This window comes from Cornus florida, unplaced genomic scaffold, assembly GCF_030987335.1.
Source record: "Cornus florida cultivar Cherokee Brave unplaced genomic scaffold, ASM3098733v1 CherokeeBrave_3.0.0_Hap2_Chr06, whole genome shotgun sequence".
NCBI lineage: Eukaryota > Viridiplantae > Streptophyta > Magnoliopsida > Cornales > Cornaceae > Cornus > Cornus florida.
Genome location: NW_026775576.1, coordinates 64231812 through 64250447, shown reverse-complemented (window position 1 = coordinate 64250447; position 18636 = coordinate 64231812).

Sequence of the window (18636 nt, the reverse complement as noted above, 5' to 3'; positions counted from 1 at the left end):
TTTTTTTTTTTTTTTTTTTTTTTTTTTTCACTTTTTCTAAGTCATGTATTCTACTTAGATTTAACATTTTTATAAAAATTTCTTGGGCTAATTCTACTTACACACTCTAACGTTTGCCTATATTCCACTTACACCCTCTCTATGTTTTAATATTTCACCTACCTCCCTTGAGGTTTTGGTTTATGTAGCAAATTATCCCCTGACGTTAAGCAACTCACGGTGTGTGTTGATGTCAGCATCAGCAAATTGTTAGAAAGTCAATTTTGCCCTTCTAATGTCTAAAATAACGTCTTTAACCTCGTTCACCAATATGCAATTACAAAACTGTCCTTAATTTGTTAACTCAAGTGTACAATAATACCCTTCCTTTCACTTCAATATATATATATATATATAAGCAATTGTGGAGCCCAAATTGGTCCTTCATTTTGCTGGCTTCAAGCTCTAATTGTTGTGTTCTTAAAGTGGTTTGTCGATTGAGAGAGGCCAAAGTTTCAGTTTGCCCAAGGGTCCAGGCTTACGTAAGCTAGAAAGTCATGGTCGAGGGTTCCGACGTCGAGCCTGTAATCCGACGTCCGGTCACCGAGAGACATTGATTGTGATACCGTAAAGGTTGTAATCCAACACCTGCCGCTGACATCAACTTGTTCTTCAGCTTCGTCTTTCGCAATCAACTTCGCCTTCGATTCTTCGCCATCGACTTCCATTTCGGCAGTGGTGGCGGCGGAGGAGTCGACATCGACTTCGTTTTTCTTCATAGGAATGGAATCAGATTCTTGGGGTTGTAATGGTGACGGTTCGGATGGTGACGAAGTTACAGAGCTATGCTGAATTCTTCTACAGAGCTCTAGCGTGTCTATGGCCGTTCTGAATTAGGTTTCACCAAGGTGGGTTGAGGAATCGCTGCTCGCCGGACTAAACTGGGTTTGGTCAAACTTAGTTTGTTTTAGCTTTGAGAACGACTGAATCGCTGAACTGGGTTTCGTATGACTGAATTATTGCTCGCCGGACTGAAAAAGGAGGAATCCTTAGTTCAGTCCAAATGCCGGACTTCAACGCCGTCGAATCTACGGCCGCGTAGTCATCTTCATAACGTTGGACAAGAACGGGGTAAGCCGGATCAAAGACGCTGGCGGCGAAGTTCACAGCTACCTCGACCTAGTTCAGTCCAGCGATCCCAAGTCCGGTGAAGCTCAGTTCAGTCCGGTGAAGCTTCGCGGTTTGTTCACTGCACGTTGGTGGTCTTGTAATGGAGGATGACGGCTGTGATAAGAACCAGCAAACTATCCTTGCAATTGAATGGCTGGCAGTAAGGATTGAAATTTGAACGGCGGTGTGTCCTTGCAATTAAACAGCAAGCAGTAAGGAGAACGCCTCAGCTGTGATAAGAAGCATCTTTTTTTATGCTTACTATTTGTGTATTATATTGGTGGCATAGTTTCTTTGTCACCGGCAATAATGAAGAAGAAAGGGAAAAAAAAGAAAAAGAAAAAGAAAAAAGATATATATATATATATACAAGCACTATATATATATATATATAGTGCTTGTATATATATGTGTGTGTGTGTGAGTAGAGAGAGAAATTTAATGGTGTTAAACAGAGGGTGTTAAAGTCTTTTCTTTTAAGTTATGAATTTTAGTAAAACAGTAAAATCACACATTTTCGTTGGTAAACTAGATGGTGGTTACTGGTAGGGGGTGTAGGTGGAATTATGAAACGTAGAGAGGTGTGTGTGGAATATAGGCAAACGTTATGAGGTGTAGGTGGAATTAACCCAAATTTCTTATCACGTCAGTCAACTGTCTATGTTGACCTCTCTGTTTCTTACCTTTCTCTTTCTTACTAGACTACTGGTGAATTTCTAGATTGGAGTTAGATATCTCCTACCATCTACGTCTAAAGTAACATTCTTGTAAAATGAGTTTTTGATCGATCGCCTACCGGTGGTGTAGGTTTTTTCAACCGGTTCATCCTCGGATCAACCTGCAGCGTTACCTCCGGTTTAACAGCGGAGATCAATCGCAAACTCCATCTCTAGTTGAAACTATTTTGTACTGATTTGGGTATTAATAGCCATTCGATCCCGTGAATTATTCCATCTGGATGGACCACATCGTCGGGATGACCACCCTCGCAGTACCGACTAACCTGTGCTTCGAATCTTCATTGAGTCCGACCAGTGGCGTAGTCAGAAATTTTCTTCTTTTGGGGGTAATCTTTAATAGCAATAATATATATATATATATATATATATATATATATTATTTGAACCAAAACAATATATGTAAAAATTAAATCATTAATTCATAATATTTCTATTTAATACATTCACAACAATTTTTCAAATTATTCACTATTGTTTCAAAATTGAGTTCATTCAATTAAATGTACTAAAAAAAAATCATATTCAATGAATCAAGAATAAGATATGAAAAAGAAAATAATACAATTACCTAACTGTTCTAATATATCACATATGTGAAAAAAAATAAAAACATAAACTAAAATTTAAAAGGACAACAAGCCCTAAAATAATTTTGATAATAATAACTAATAAATTTTCTAATTAAAATTATAATATCAAATAATAATAAATTTAGATGATAAAAAAATATCAAATTTCCTGTCTGCTTACTATTGACTTAGTCTCTGTCTACTGGTAAATGGTTGCTCCGCTTGCTTTATTTGGATTCTGAAAAATGTTGAAGAGGAAGATGAAGATGTGATGGAAATAATCCATTTGTTTATGGTGAAGTCAAAAAGTGTGGTAGAATATCTTGATGATTTTTTTTTTTTTGGAAAGTGTTAAAGAATATAATATTTTGGGTGGAAAAAATATCATATTTTTTTGGAAAGTATAAATTGATAGATATATTATATATATTTACAATTGTGTCACGATTATATTCCTCTCGTGAATGGGCTTTTGGTTATATATACATATAGTATATTATGTGTGAACTGTCAAATTTTAGAGGGGGCAACAATACAAATATAAAAATCTTTCCATATAAAATTTAAAAAAATTAAAAGTTCAGTGGAGGCAGTTGCCCCAACTTGTCCCTTTGTGGCTATGCCACTGAGTCCGACGGTCTGGTGAGCGAGCATGAAGTGCTGAGTTAGCTCGAAAAATGAGTCGACCTATTCGATTGAATGAATCATTTTAGGGACAATGTGGTGGAGCAAAAGGGTCTGGAGTAGGCCTGTCAACAGATCAGATCGATTAAATCCATATTCGATTTGTTAAGCAAACAGATTATCGGATTCGGATCACTAACGGGTTCTTGGACTAAAAGTCCCAATCCATATCCTATTTAGTTCGGACGCGGATCGAATCGGATTCGAATTCGAATTAAAATCATATTTACTAACATATATAATTTTAAAGTTAGATGAAGCGGAGAATTTCTAATATACTGAATGCTACATAATATAACTATGCAACTAAATGAATATAATGATAAATAATTAATATATATAAATTTAGTAATATATAACTAATATATGTAACATTGATATATAGCATATTGTAAATTATTTACTCTTTGTTAATAAATAAAGAGTATGATATTATTAGTATGTATATTAAGAGATTTATTAGCATGTGAATGAGAACACCACACTATTGTATATATAGCATTATGATTTTTTTTTTTTTTTTTTGATTTTTGGGTTACCTCTAATACAATTTTAATAGGAGTATTGATATATATATATATATATATATATATATATATATATATATATGTATGTAAAATTATTAATAAATAATTATATATATAATTATTTATATATATAATTTTAATCAGATCGGATCAGATCGGATTATTAACAGATTGGATTAGCATAATCCATATCCGATTTGTTAAGTTAACGGATTATCGGATTCAGATCGTAATTCGATTATCCAATTTTTTTGTTCAATTCATATTTGACTAATCAGATCGGATTCAGATTAGGATCCGCTCCATTGAACGGTCTAGTCTAGAGGGACCTTAGATTGGCGGGTTCTAGGAGGAACCGCTTGAACTCGAGGTCAAGGTCGCGTTCGAGTGCTTCGTTATTTGGCGTGAAGATGGTGATGTTGTGTTGACTCAATGATTCCTTTAGTGTCTGTAACAAGCGAGCCTTCTCGACGAGTTCGGCGAGCTTGGTGTAATAGTAGTAAGGTGACGAGGACAGAGTTGGAGCTGATTTAGACGTGGTTGTGACTCGGGTTTTTCGGCAATGCAGTACTGAGGATACCAAAAATGACTTGGGTCGAGTACGACCTATGTTACTGGAAATAGGTATGGAAAGAAGACTTAGTTCAATCAAATCATCACTTGTTAGGCCCAAAATTGGAGGATCAGTCTGGAAGCCCGATCTCAGAGCAAAAGAAATGGGCCCATATCCAAAATGAGCCCAAAGAATCAGCCCAGCGTGAAGAGTTAGGAAGCTTCTAGAATGTTGGTAAAGGTCTATAAGTAGACTGGAAAAGGAGTTGGAAATTTTCTTGAAGTGTAAAATTATTCTGTCCAAATTAAGAGATGATATTTCTTGCATCTTCAATGGCGCTGTCTGTGTTAAACGATCGAGATTGATTCGTGAAGAAAAAGCTTGATCTCTGGAAGTTGGATTCAGATCGGCGAGATCATGATCTGTCTTGCAGAGGCTTAGTTCTAATTGATCTTTGGAAATTAGAGTCGGATCTGCACAATCACAATCTATTTTACGGAGCCAGATCTGATGAGCTCACGGTAGGAAAGATTCAGATCCAACCAAAGGAGATCGGAATTCAGCCAGTCCGAGACCAGATCTAGTGCATTCGCATTAGTAGAGTTCAGGTTTGATTAGGAATTCACGGTTGATGACTCTGCTCCGATCAGGAACGATGATAGGAGGTGAGAGTTCTAATCCACAGGAGAATGACCAGCAAACGAAGCTCGACGAATTCGTGAGCATGATTGAAGCTCTAAGAAGAGAGAATGCGGAATTGAGAGCTGGAATAGAGTGTCGAGAAGTTTCGATTATTCCATGACCGCCTCTGGTAGGCGAAAGAGATATGTAAACGAATGTTGCTTACCAAGTTGAACAGGAAAGGAACGTTCACCTGGATTTCTGTCACGAAGAGATCAGGCACGACGATATTCCGCCAAATGTTCATTATGTAGAAGATTGGGAAGGATCTGTCCATTTGGATCCACATCGCGAATGGATTAGAAGAGAAGAGTTCATGGAGATTGATCCACACCGTGAGAAGCTTAGACGAGAAAAAGTCATGGAGTTCGGTCGCAATAAGGCCACACCGTCGTGGCAGAAGGAGTTGATGGAGGAAAGGTCATTCGATCTTCCTTACCGACTGTCAATGGCCACGTATGACTATAAAAGTTCGGACATGAGGTCTACTGATCAAAAGATACTCCCAAGGTTTTCGGAGGGAAAATGAAGCCCTCCGTTCAGCAGCACGAACAGTTGATTCACCGTTTACAGATAAGATCCTGGATGCTCCGAATTCGAGAAAGTTTTCCATACCAGTTTTCATTCTGTTCAACGGAACGAGAGATCCGATCGATCACATTTACCATATTCAATTGAAAATGGCTCTGAACACGGAGAATGATCCTTTAATGTGCAAGTGCTTTCCTACAAGCTTGACTGGACCGACGCTCAATTGATTCAAGAACTTGGCAAGAGGCTCAGTGGATAGCTTCCGGGACCTGCGTGACAAATTCATAAGCCAGTATTACGAGAACAAGCGTCTGGCCAAAGATATTTCAAGTTTGTTCACAATAAAACAACATGAAGATGAACGTCTCTAAGCTTTCCTCACCAAGTTCAACCTCGTCAAGAGCATGGTAATTGAATGCCATCCATCCATAGCGGTTCAAGCATTCAAACTACCAGTGAACCGAGGGACACCGTTCCACACAAGTCTAGTGGTGAATACGCCGAGAACCATGGACGAGCTAAATGAAAGAGCTGATGGTTTTGTGTGCTTGGAAGAAGAATAAGCTGCCAACGCAAGGAAGACGTCCGTGGTCACGATGGAGGAGAAGACCATAGTAAAGATCCGACAAAAATAAGCTCCACCATAGCGTCAGACTTCCTAGAGAGTAGAAAAGAGGCCTAGAGAGGAGGAGTCGGTCACTCCACTCAAAGTCACCCTAGCGAGGTTGTATCAAGAAAATAAAGATAAGTTTCGCTTTCCCCTATCAATCAGACAACCACTCAAACAGAGAGATCAATCTAAACATTGTGCTTTCCATAGTAATTTTGGTCATCAGACTAATGAATGCAGGAACTTAAGGAGGCAAGTGGAGATGCTAATAGCAAAGGGAGAGTATGCAGGATACATTCAAGGGCCGGCAGTAGAGCAGAACCGACTGACTGAGCAAGTGAAAAGAAATCAGAAGCCAAACTACCATAACGCTCAACCTGTTTGGATTATAAATGCAATTCATGGCTGACTTGAGCCGACCGAGGAGTCAGAAGAACTGCTCCGAATGCGCCTCCGTCAAACACAAATGAAGAAGAGGATAGGTAGTATAAATGCTCTACACCAGCAGAGCACATCAGTTCAGATAAAGTTTGACAGAACGAATTTGCTGCGAGTTCAAATCCCTCATGAAGATCCTCTAGTCATTAGCTTGACAGTGGCAGAATGCTTGGTGCGAAGAGTTTTAATCGATCTAGGGAGCAACGCGAATGTCATGCCAAGAATAACGTTTGACCGGCTCGAGATCAAGCCAGAAAAGCTCAAACCCATTGGAAATCCCTTGTTTGGATTCAATGGGAAACAAGTGGAACCTATTGGTATGGTAGAATTGCCAATATGAGACGCTGAAAGAGATCTGATTGAAATCTTTGTGGTTGTCGAGATCCATCCGTCTTACAATCTTCTAATGGGAACAGGGTGGATTCACAAGGTCCAGGGTGTCCCGTCGACTTTGCACTAGGTGATGAGATGCTTGAGTTCGGATGGGAGCAAGGTGATTGATATCCATAGGGACCAGGTCACAGCCAATGAGTGTTACTCTGTAACGCTGAAAGCTGCTGGGAAGGGAAAAGCTCCAACCCGATCTGATAGCCCAAGATAGCAATTACTGGGGCCTCCACCCAAAGAGACTAGGGAGGAGGAAGAGCCTTTGGTTCTTACCGAAGAGCCCCTCATTGATGTGTAGATAGATCCTCATAGGCCAGACAGAACCACAAAGGTAGGGTCAGGGCTTGCAAAGGAGGAGAAACAGCAGTTAGTTGATTTCCTGTCTCAGAATGCAGATGTGTTTGCCTGGAGCCATTTAGATATGCCTAGAATCAATCCCTCTGTATCTTGCCATTCCCTCAATGTAGATCCAAACGCCAAGCCTATAAGATAGAAGCAGAGGAAGTACGCCCCAGAGCGCAATCAAATCATATTTGATGAAATTGACAGATTGCTGGAGGCAGGATTCATTAGAGAAGTTCAGTACCCGTTTTGGCTCTCAAATGTGGTTGTAGTATAGAAGAAGAATGGGAAATGGAGAGTTTGTATTGAATTCACCAATCTGAACAAAAGCTTGTCTGAAAGATAGTTTTCTGTTACCGAAGATTGATCAAATGGTGGATACCACTACTAGATACTAATGGTTAACTTTTCTAGATGCTTACTCAGGCTACAATCAAATCCCTATAGATCCAAACGATGAGGAGAAAACTTCCTTTGTCACCGAATGAGGGATCTACTGCTACAGAGTCATGCCGTTCGGATTAAAAAACACTAGAGCCACTTACCAAAGGCTGGTCAGCAAAATTTTCAAAAGTCAAATGAGTAAGACTCTAGAGGCTTATATTGATGACATGGTGGTGAAGAGTAAAAAGAAGGACTATCATTTAAAACACTAGCAAGATATGTTCTGGGTATTAAAGAAGTACGGTATGAAGCTAAATCCAACCAAATGCTCATTTGGTGTGGGTTTTAGGCAGTTCCTTAAACACGTGATCAATAATAGAGGGATTGAAGTTAGCCCAGCCCAAGCAAAAGCTTTAATAAAAAATGCAGAACCAAGAACAGTAAAGGAGGTGCAAGTACTCACCGGACGAATAGCGGCATTGAGTCGATTCATTTCTAAGCTGTCAGATCGTTGCAAACCGTTCTTCGATACAATAAGAGGCCACGGAAGGCAAGCCTAGGGGGATGAGCAATGATAGGCACTGAGTAGTTTGAAAGAGTATATGCGGAAGCCTCTAGTCTTATCTACCCCAAAACAAGATGAAAAGCTTTTCATGTACCTTGGCGTGTCCAGCATTGCAACAAGTGCTGTTCTGGTGCGGTGCGAAGAAGGTAAGCAGTTCCCAGTGTTCTATGTTAGCAAAACAATGGCTGAGCTGGAAAGAAGGTATTCAAAGGCCGAACGAGTGATCCTATCACTGTTGAATGCGAAAAGGAAACTCAGGCACTATTTTAAATCTTATCATATCGTCATTCTAACTACCTTTCCTATAAGGGTTGGTAGTGTTGCCGCACCACAAGCTTAAAGAGTGTGCATTAAGGCGAGGACCAAGTTTTACATTTATAGAAGCCACTACTACCTTCACTAAGAATATAGTTAGGGTGAGTAAGGATCGTCCCAAGGGATTGGAGTCGTACTTGGTTGTGAAATCACTATTAGGGTTAGTAGGTCGAGTGATCAAACAAATAGTTGGTTAGTTGATTAAACTAGAGAGCAACTAAATTAAACTAAGTGATAACAAAAGAATGCAACTAAGAGCAAATAAGAGAGAGAAGAGTCTTGGGGTTTAGAGATCACCACCAAGCAATGCATTTCTATACCATTAACAAGTGACTAATGAGGGAAAATGATGTATTGCAATATTGGTGTGTGTGTGTGTGTTTGGTTGATTCAACAAGCAAGGATGACTAGTTAAACATGTATTGTCTAAACATCATGTGAAAGGCACAATATATCTAAGCAATGAAGCATATATTGTCTAAATAACATATGAAAGGCACAATAGATCAAAACAAGTCATTAATTGTAATACCCCTAATTTTAAAAAGGATATTCCTGGTATTTAATGGTATTTAATTTATTATTTAAGTGCATTTTATTTGATTATGTGTCATTATTTTTTTTATTAGGTGCTTAATTGTTTTCTTTTGTGGTGATTTAATTTATTTAAATGATATTTATTTTTAGTTATTTGATTGGAATTACTTGTTAGTGTTTTAATTATTTAATTGGCATTAATGGTTTAAGTGTAATTGGTTTAGTTATTTGATTGGAATTACTTGTTAGTGTTTTAATTATTTAATTGGCATTAATGGTTTAAGTGTAATTGGTTTAATTATTCTATGTGTGTCTTATTTTATGTGTGTCTTATTTGGTTTAATTGGGTTTACTAAATATTATTTTGTTCAATTAGATTATTTGTTAAGTATTTAATGGTGAATAGGGTAATTAGGTAAATACATCTAACTAGGGTTTTAATTACAGTATAAATTAGGGTTTTATATTATAGCCGTCGTAGGTTTCTACGTTAATTGGATGGCCCGGTTAGGATTGTGAGTTGGACTTAAATGAACCTAGGGTTTAGGAAAACTCTATAAGTATAAGGTAGACGTCTGTGTAGGGTTTTTTTAAACAAAGCACACGTTTTGTGGAAGTGGAGAAGGAAAAACGCAGTTTTTCACATTCTGCCAAGGTTTGATCAAAGCTCCGATCCCACTTCGTCCGTGGTCCGATCGAGCTGAATTTTGGAGAAGAGGTTTATGACTCAGTAACACACAATCTGAACGGTGAAGATCAGAGTTTGACCTTGGGAACAGTGATTCGTACTCATGAACAGTAACTGGGTCGCACAGGTTTTTTCCATTCTGCCAGATTTCATCAAACATCCGATCCCGCTTCGTCCGTGGTCCGATCAAGATGAAATTTGGAGGATAGGTTCATGACTCAGTGTCGCACAATCTGAACGGTGGAGATCAAATTTTGAGTTCAGGAATAGTATTTCGTAACCGTGAACAGTAACCAGGTTTTGGAACTTGCCGGGATTTTTTAAGAAAACGACATTGAAACTTTGAACAAAAGTTTCTGAGGCAAGATTCTATCCTTACTCTTTTCCTTAGGCTTCATACTCTTTGCACTCTTAAATGATTCCAGGATTAATGAAGATTAAACCAAACTAAAATGATATCTGTTTTGCTATGAAACTGGTAGTTACAGTAGTGTTGTATGCTTGTTCAATCTAGACTAAGCATGTTTGTGGATGCATTGTGGTTCTGTGGTTCACGTTTTTCCTTACCACTGCTAGTATAAATTATTGGAAGGATGGGTCTAGATGATAGCTATCTTGACTTCTTTAATAGCAACTGTTGGAACTTAAATACTAGGAGGATTTGAGTTTAACACTAGATCGGTTTTGTGGAAACACTATAATTTGAGCATGTTTACATATATACTGTGAATATTGTTTTGATGCTTACATTATCACAGTTAGTATCAACTGTGGAGGTTAGGATTTTGTGATACATACCCTACATATCTGTATGTCATTTGTAAGGTGTTAAATGGAAGTTTTAATTAATTCTGTCTTTATATCAGACTAAAGGGAACAACTTAAATTGGGCATGTATATGTTGTTGTTGTGACCCTGTTTATCAATGCTTATTTTATCACTGCTAACATTGAATGTTGGATGTTGGAATTTAGTTGATATATACTTGATTTATTGGTATTATTGACTACTGGAGGATTGGGAAGTAGGCACCGGTATGGGATGGTGGCATACTAAGGATGGGTTTGGTTTTTAAAACAATACCATTACCCACCTACTTGGAATAAGGATGGGATTAACTAAAAGTTAAGTCCCGTGGATTTGTATTGTCATGGCAATTACTTGTTGAGCGGCAATACCAGGGATTTTGGATGGATTTTATATATGTACTGTTATGGTGCCTCGGTATGAGCTTGAGCCTCAGGACCGATGGCTAGGGAGCGTATATGCATCGGGATGTGTAGCTGGCTACGATGGTTGGAGGTGTACCCTGTTTAGGTATAGGTACATATGCCCACTTCGTGTGCGTTTTAGTATGTTACCTCTATTCAGGTTGAGACCGGCCTGTAGTCCAGTGAGAGTCCTTTAGTGTGACTATATATATATATTTACGGACTATTAGCTATTGTTGAATTGTTTAGGATGTACATGCGTATCGGGCCTCTGTTTGGATTGTAGTGGTGTAGAACTTGCGCGTGGGCCTGACCCACTTCTATTTTTCAGGTACACGATAGTTCCAGGCTTAGACGTGTTCGTGCTGAGCAGAGGTCTCTATTCACTCTTCCGACGATGTAGGGCTCTCTCTATAGTTTTATTTCTGGACGTTTATGACAGTTGTTTTATCTTCCGTTTGGATGTTTAATAGGGGTCCACTAGAGATGGATTCCCAAGTTGTAAACTGATGGAGTTTTGGAGTTTGGGTTTGATGGATTTTAATAATTATAATATTTTGCGGATTCTATTTTTAGTTCCTTCCAGCTTTAATTTCATTTCTTAATTTATTTTGTATTCCGTGTTCATTATAAAATATTAATTGTTTGATATTCGCTCGGGTTTGGGCCTGGGCCTGATCAACCCGTGTCTCGGATCCGAAGGGTATCTCATTAATCCTTTCATTAAGTTCACAATCCAAATATAACACAAGGTTAGAGACATATGCTACTTGCATTCAAAAGCATGGATCATCAAACAACAAGCATGGATTGTCTTCCCATTTAACACTACACTACAACTACACTACTAGCATGAAAATAAACTAAGGGAGAGGCACAATCCATCAAGGAATAAGTATAAACCATCAAGAAAATCACAAGAGCATTCCATTAAGATCTATGTTTTGACAATCTCTAAATCTATAGCATCAATACACATAAACATGCATCAATAACACAAAATCTAGAGATAAGCACATGAACATCTATTCTAACATACATAGACATATGGATAGAATAAAATGATCAATTGAAAGCATTTAACCACATAAATTATTGAACAATCAAGATCTAAATATATCAAAGTGTCAAAACTTTAATTACAACACTAATTCCTCAATAATACACAAGTTTAAGATGTAGAAAGCATGTTTGGGGCTAACTCTAGCCCCAAGAGGATGTCTAGCCACTCATGGTGATGTTGCTCCAACCCTCAAGGGCTAACTCCATGGAAGAAATCTGCTCCTTGTTGATGAAGAACTTCAATGGTGTCTCTAACCTCCTCCTCCTCTAAGCTTGCTCTCCAAGAGATGATATGATATGATATTAGCTCTTTTTGTAAAAAACAATCCCTATCCTTATATAGGTAGGTCAAATGACACCAAAAAATGAGCTGGGGTCGTGCACACAATATTCCCCAATGATTGGATAAAGGACAACTTTCAATGAACTGGAAATTTAACTTTTTCGCACTGGAGGAAGTTCGATCGATCGAACCTTGGACTACTTGGATCGATCGAACATGGCTGAGATCTATCGAACTTAGGCTGGATCGATCTTCATTGGTGGCGCTTTTTGGATAAAGACAAATCTGAGATATTTTAAAGATATTTTTGGGAGAAGGACAAAAGTGGTTGGTAGGGTGGTACAACTAGATAAGATCAATCATTTTGATAAGAATAAAGTAGTTCGATCGATCGAAGAATGGTATTGGATCGATCGAACTTTTGAGATCTCTGAAAATGTCATTATGGCTCTGATCCATCTTGAAGTGCTGAGATCGATCATGTTGGATCGATTGAACTTTGATCTGAGATCAATCGAAGATGTTGATTTCCACCTTTTTCTTCCTTTTGCTTCCACTTGGCTCCTTTCTTTGATTCATCCCAGAATTGTTTCAATTAAGCTCTTATTTGGCTGAGTTAGCTTATTTTCGGAATAAGTGCCAGAAAATGGAAATAATACGAAATCAATCTAAAACGGTAAAGTAAAATAGATAACGGTACTAGAATGCCTAAGCTTAAGGAGTTTAAATACGCACTTTTCAGTGCTCATCACACCCCCAAACTTAAATATTGCTAGTCTCTAGCAATGAACTAAAAAGAAAAGGAATGAAATGAACAACTATACAAGTATGAATCTAGAAAATAATAAATGGATAACGCTACTTTCGTAGGGAACACGATTGCACTTAGCACATGTAACAAGCCTTTTAAACCCCTAGGTTACCCCTAGTGGACGAGTGAAGTTTCGTAAGGGTTTCCAGAAATGGTACCCACAAACATTAAGCTCATTCTTTCAAAAGAGGTACCAATATTGCAAACAAGCATTGGGAGAAAACTACCTCAAGTATGCAATTTTTCAAACATTTCTAAGCAATCTCCCAAAATCTCAACATCAAGCAAGCAAGTATGGTCCTCCACACATCAAGAAAATGATCATGCAAATCAAAACAACTCTAGAATCCTTTTTGAGTGGACCGGCATCAAATGTGTTGCTATCTAAGCCAACTAAAGAATTAATCATATCCTTACCCTCAAACTAGCACACAAATCTAGTACCGATCATCAAGACAAAAAGTGGACCTTTTATTAAAGCTTTATTCATCTAGGTGCGCTTATTCTTTTCACTCGATTTTTATTTTTATTTTTTATTTTTATTTTTATTTTTTTTATTTTTATAGGATCAAAGATGGAAGCATGGTGCAATATGTTGATCTCTTAAGCTTTCTAGTGATTCATGAGGTTGAGCGTTAGGTCAATGACTCCCAAACCAGACGGCTTTAGGGCATTAGGTGTTTAAACACCCCTACGGACTTACAAGCTCAAATTAACTAGGCTACAAATCAAGACAACCTTCATCTAATCATTTCCCACTTCTCACGATTTTAGAGAAGTCCTCACTTTTTATTGCTTTTGCTTTTGCTCATTTTTTTTTTGAATAAACAAGTTCAGTTATTAACCTAGAGTTTGGGCCCTCCACCTTTCGGCGCGAGAAGTTCAGTGCTTGATGAGACTAGAATCCCGGCTACTTATTGAAAAGGGTTGTTATCCACCTTTATCAAAAATAAAAGCTTTCAATGCACTACTAGCTCAATTGTGATATAACCAATTCAATAATCAACGAAGCATGTACCCCATAAATGAATGCTAGTGTGCGCCGGTGCTAGTGTAGAATCCTAGAATGAATCTCAAAACAATCACAAAATCAAGATGATGTGGACTACAAGTGTAAGTAAGATATCAATCTATCGAAAAATTTACTCCTAAATGGCTTCCACAAGGCATACAAGGAGTATTGGACTCTCAAGTCAAGCAATTTTTAAATTTTAAGCAATATAGTCCTCAAAAGATCAAAATCATCGCTAGATATGGACCAATCATAGAAAAATCTCTCAAGAACACAAGTCATGCTCAAAATCTTGAAATTTAAAGCTAACATTTCAAAACACCATTCCCCTCAAACTTAAATGGCACAATGTCCTCAATGTGCAAGAGAACAAATGAAAGAGTATACCAGTGCAACTAAGGCATATAATGATTGGGACTGAAGTATCCAAAGTGGGTGGCATGGCCCCCCCAAACTTGGGATGAACTGTGGGCCTGAAAAGATGGCACTTGGATAAACTCATCAGGTAACAAAATGGGATAATCAGTGTATAGTGGACATACAAGTGTAAATGTGATAAACAGATAAAGAGATGAGAGAGGTATAAGGGTGGTCCTAAAAATCTGGTAGCACTTTCTCACTGAAGTCACTGTGATGCACCTGATGGAGTCAAACATACAGATATGAGAATATAATATATGACATCCGTAATAAAAGCATGCATAAATAGAAAATAAAGTACTGAAACATCAAAAGATCTAAGCCGACAGACCGGCTGTAAAAATAATAGTACTATACAGTGACAAAAATAAAGCATCAATAGTAAAGAAGGATCATGAAAAGATAGAAGAAATTAGAATCTTAGGAAGATGAGGCAGGACGGGCAGGTCGAGCTCCGCGGATATCTCTGGATAGATCTCGAAACATAGTCACGACATCCGTACAGAAGGTAGCAAAATCAGCTCTGTGGGCCGTAAGATTAGCTCGTATAGCAACAACAGCATCCTCAAGAGTCTGTAGGCGTACTCCAAAGCCGGGGGTCTGATCTGGAGCCTCAGGTATAGAAGAGTCAGAAGAACGAAAATCCTGAGTCTGCTCCTGCTCGTGAATGGGTGACCCAGCTAGAGAGTACTGCTCTGTGTCATCTGCAGGTCGCTCCAAATTAATATCTATATGCTCGGCAGCTGGACTGACTGGTACATCGTCCGCTGCGGGATCTGTTGCTGCTGCATCTACTTTCTCAGCCTCTAGCTCCTCTGCAGCCACTACTGCGTGGTCCTGCAGTCTAATAATGATGGCATTGTAGCTCTTGTCCCAGTCCTTCTTCAAGAAATGACAGGAACCTCTCTCAGGGTGCTCCTGAGGATGAATAGGGTAGCGCTGGTTGATCAGAATCTGGGTGATGAGGTGGCCAAAAGGGAGAGACTTAGCCCGTCCGGGCTTCTCCTTGCTGATATACTCGTCAAATAGCTTCTTCATCACGCTCCAGATGAGCGCAAGAATAGATACACAGTGGCCTGTGTAGAATGCGTAGAGGGCTGTCAGATAGTCTCCTCTCTGCTGGATCTTGTGCTCGACCATATAAATATTCCGAAAGAGAACGAAATCGAAGAACCATAGGTCATCTGGAAGGAATGTGCGGGTGGCGAAAGTCTTGCCATCGGCATGGTGACCTGTAAGAAATACTGCCATGTCGGCATAGGAAGGCCTGTATAGCCTCGAATATAACTCCTGTAGCTCCGGAGGGCATCTGTGTGGACAATGGCAAGAACGGGCTAGCGAGTCCACAGTGATAGTGATCTGATGGCCATGCTTCAAGCTCATCAATGGTGGATTTCATCATCATTCATCCTAGATCTAGCATGTAGCTAGGCAACATATATTATCAAATTAAAGCTTGAAATGACAAAGTGTGGTTCGGATCTCACCTCTAGTCGCGAGAGAAGAGGAGATGAAAATGGTGATGCAAATCCGAGAGGAGAGAGAGAAAATCAAAGGTTGGAACTCGCCGGAGGCTCGCCGGAAATGGAAAGGGTGATTGGGGTTCACGGCGACAATGAGAGAAGCAAGGGTTAGGGTAGGGAGTTATTGGATCGATCTTTGTAATCGATTTCACAACTCTCGGTTTTATTTTTAAAAACATTTTCGACAGAGTTCGATCGATCGAACCTCAACTGAGATCGATCGAACTTTGTCTTTTCTCTTTTTTTTTGTTTCTTTTTTTTTTTAAAAAAAAAAATTGAATAAACAATAATAATTAAAAACTAAATAAACTAAAATATTTTTGTATTTTTGAAAACTTTTTGAAAAATAAAATAAAATGAAATGAAATGAAATTAAAATAAAAATGAAAATATTTTTGGATTTTTGAAATTTGAAAAGTCAAAATAAAGTCAAAATAATGAAATGAAGAACTGAGATCGATCAGAACAAGAGTTCGATCGATCAAACAGAGAATAAGAATATGCAGGTTTATGGCTCAGAAAATTGGCTAAGTGTTGGAACTTGAGATCGATCAAACTTGAATATTTGATCGATCAAAGAACTTCAGATCGATCTTGAAATGTTTTCGATCGATGAGTCAGAGAGCTGAAATATGCAGGTTGATGCAGGCTCAAAAATTTCTAAGTGTTGGAGCACGAGATCGATCAAACTTTAAAGTTGGATCGCTCTAATGTCTTCTGATTGATCTGAGAATTAGTTCGAACGATGGGATAGAGAGGTGATTTGGATGCAGGTCAAATTTTTTTCTAGGTGTTGGATGCAGGTGGAAGTTCGATCGATCGAACTCTCATTTGAGATCGATCAAACTTATGCAAAATGTTCAATCACAACATAAAAATCATGCAATCCTAATCAAAGTTCCTATCAATGCGTATGAACCAAAAACAAGTATCTAGACTTCTCAAGAAATGAAATTTAAGATAGAAATGAGGGAGGAATAGGGTTTTGACACCCTACGAAATGTCGTTGTTAGTTTTTAACGTCTCTAGCAAGAGATTGGGCTCTTTTAGCCCAGATCGAAGATCTTGTAATGCATCCCCTCCTTGTTGGGGTGATAGATGCTTTGAACTCCACCCAATAAATGGTTCTTTGAAGAACTTGTTGGATTAAGCTCAAACGAAACTTTTGTTCCCTTGTCAATGCAAGAACAATCTTTAGGCTTCCATGCCCTTTCAAAGCAAGAATTTGAAACAACACTTTTAGAGTGCAAGGTTGAAAATGATCCTTTTGAAGTTTTGGTCTTACACAAAAGCTCACTTCCTTGACATTGAAGATCATAACATTTGTCTACAACATTAACCTTTCCTTCATATTTGTCAAATGAATTGGGTGTGGGATTAAAGATATTCAACTTCAACTTCATGTGGCCAAATGAGATCTTCATTATCCCCGTCCTACAATTGATATTGGCATTAGCGATTGCCAAGAAAGGACGACCAAGGATAACAGGAATTTGGCTCTTAGGATTGGGGACCAGTTCTGTGTCAATGACAACGAAATTAACGGGAAAGAAGAATTTATCAATTTAATCAAAACATCCTCAATTATACCTTTAGGCTTCTTAATGGATCAATCGGCAAGTTGCAAAACTACCGACATCGGTTTCAATTCACCTAGGCCCAATTTGACATAAACCGAGTATGGAAGAAGGTTAACACTTGCTCTTAAGTCAAGAAGTGCCCGATTAATGATATGATCACCAATAATGCATGAAGTAGTAGATGAACCGAGGTCCTTAAACTTTGGCAAAGTGCTATGTTGCAAAATTGAGCTTACTTGCTCGGTCAAAACCACTTTTCTTGGTGCTTGGCTCTTGTTCTTCCGCTTTTGGGTGCACAAGTCTTTCAAGAATTTGGCATAAGCCAGAATTTGCTTGATTGCATCCAAAAGTGGAAGATTAACTTTTACTTGCCTAAACATTTCCATAATTTCATTGGTTTTTGCCTTTTGCTTGTCTTTTGAAATGGATCCTTTTAAGGCATCCGGAAATGGAACTTTTTCAAACATCTTTTCAGAATTTTCTTTTGAACTCTCTTCAATACAAGAAGTTTTCAAATCATTTTTCAGCAAAACTTTTTCAACATCATTTTTCAAAACTTCTTTTTCAAACACATTTTTCGAGACTTTCTCATTCACAAGATCATGTATATGCAATGAAGGAGGAATGGGATGTGAAACGGGACGGGTGACAACTTGAGGTTGCACAGGTTCACTCTCTTCATTGGACATTTCAACTTGATTGTCCACAATCCTACCACTCCGCAAGGTAGTCACCGCATTAACATATTCAATGGTGTAGCCTTCCGATGAGGAATGGGTTTCCACAACACATTGTTGCTTAGGTGGGGCATTAATAGGCATCTTTCCCTTCTCTCTTGCATTGAGAGTGCTTGATATTTGCCCTACATGGGTTTCTAGCTTTACAATAGATTGAGAGTGAGAATGAAGCAATTGAGTGTTAGCCTCTAAAGTGCCCAAAGCATTTAAAACTTTTTCTTCAAAAGCGGGACTTCTAGTATTTCCTTGGGAATAAGATTGGTTGGGAAAATGAGAATTAGCAAATTGATTCCCTTG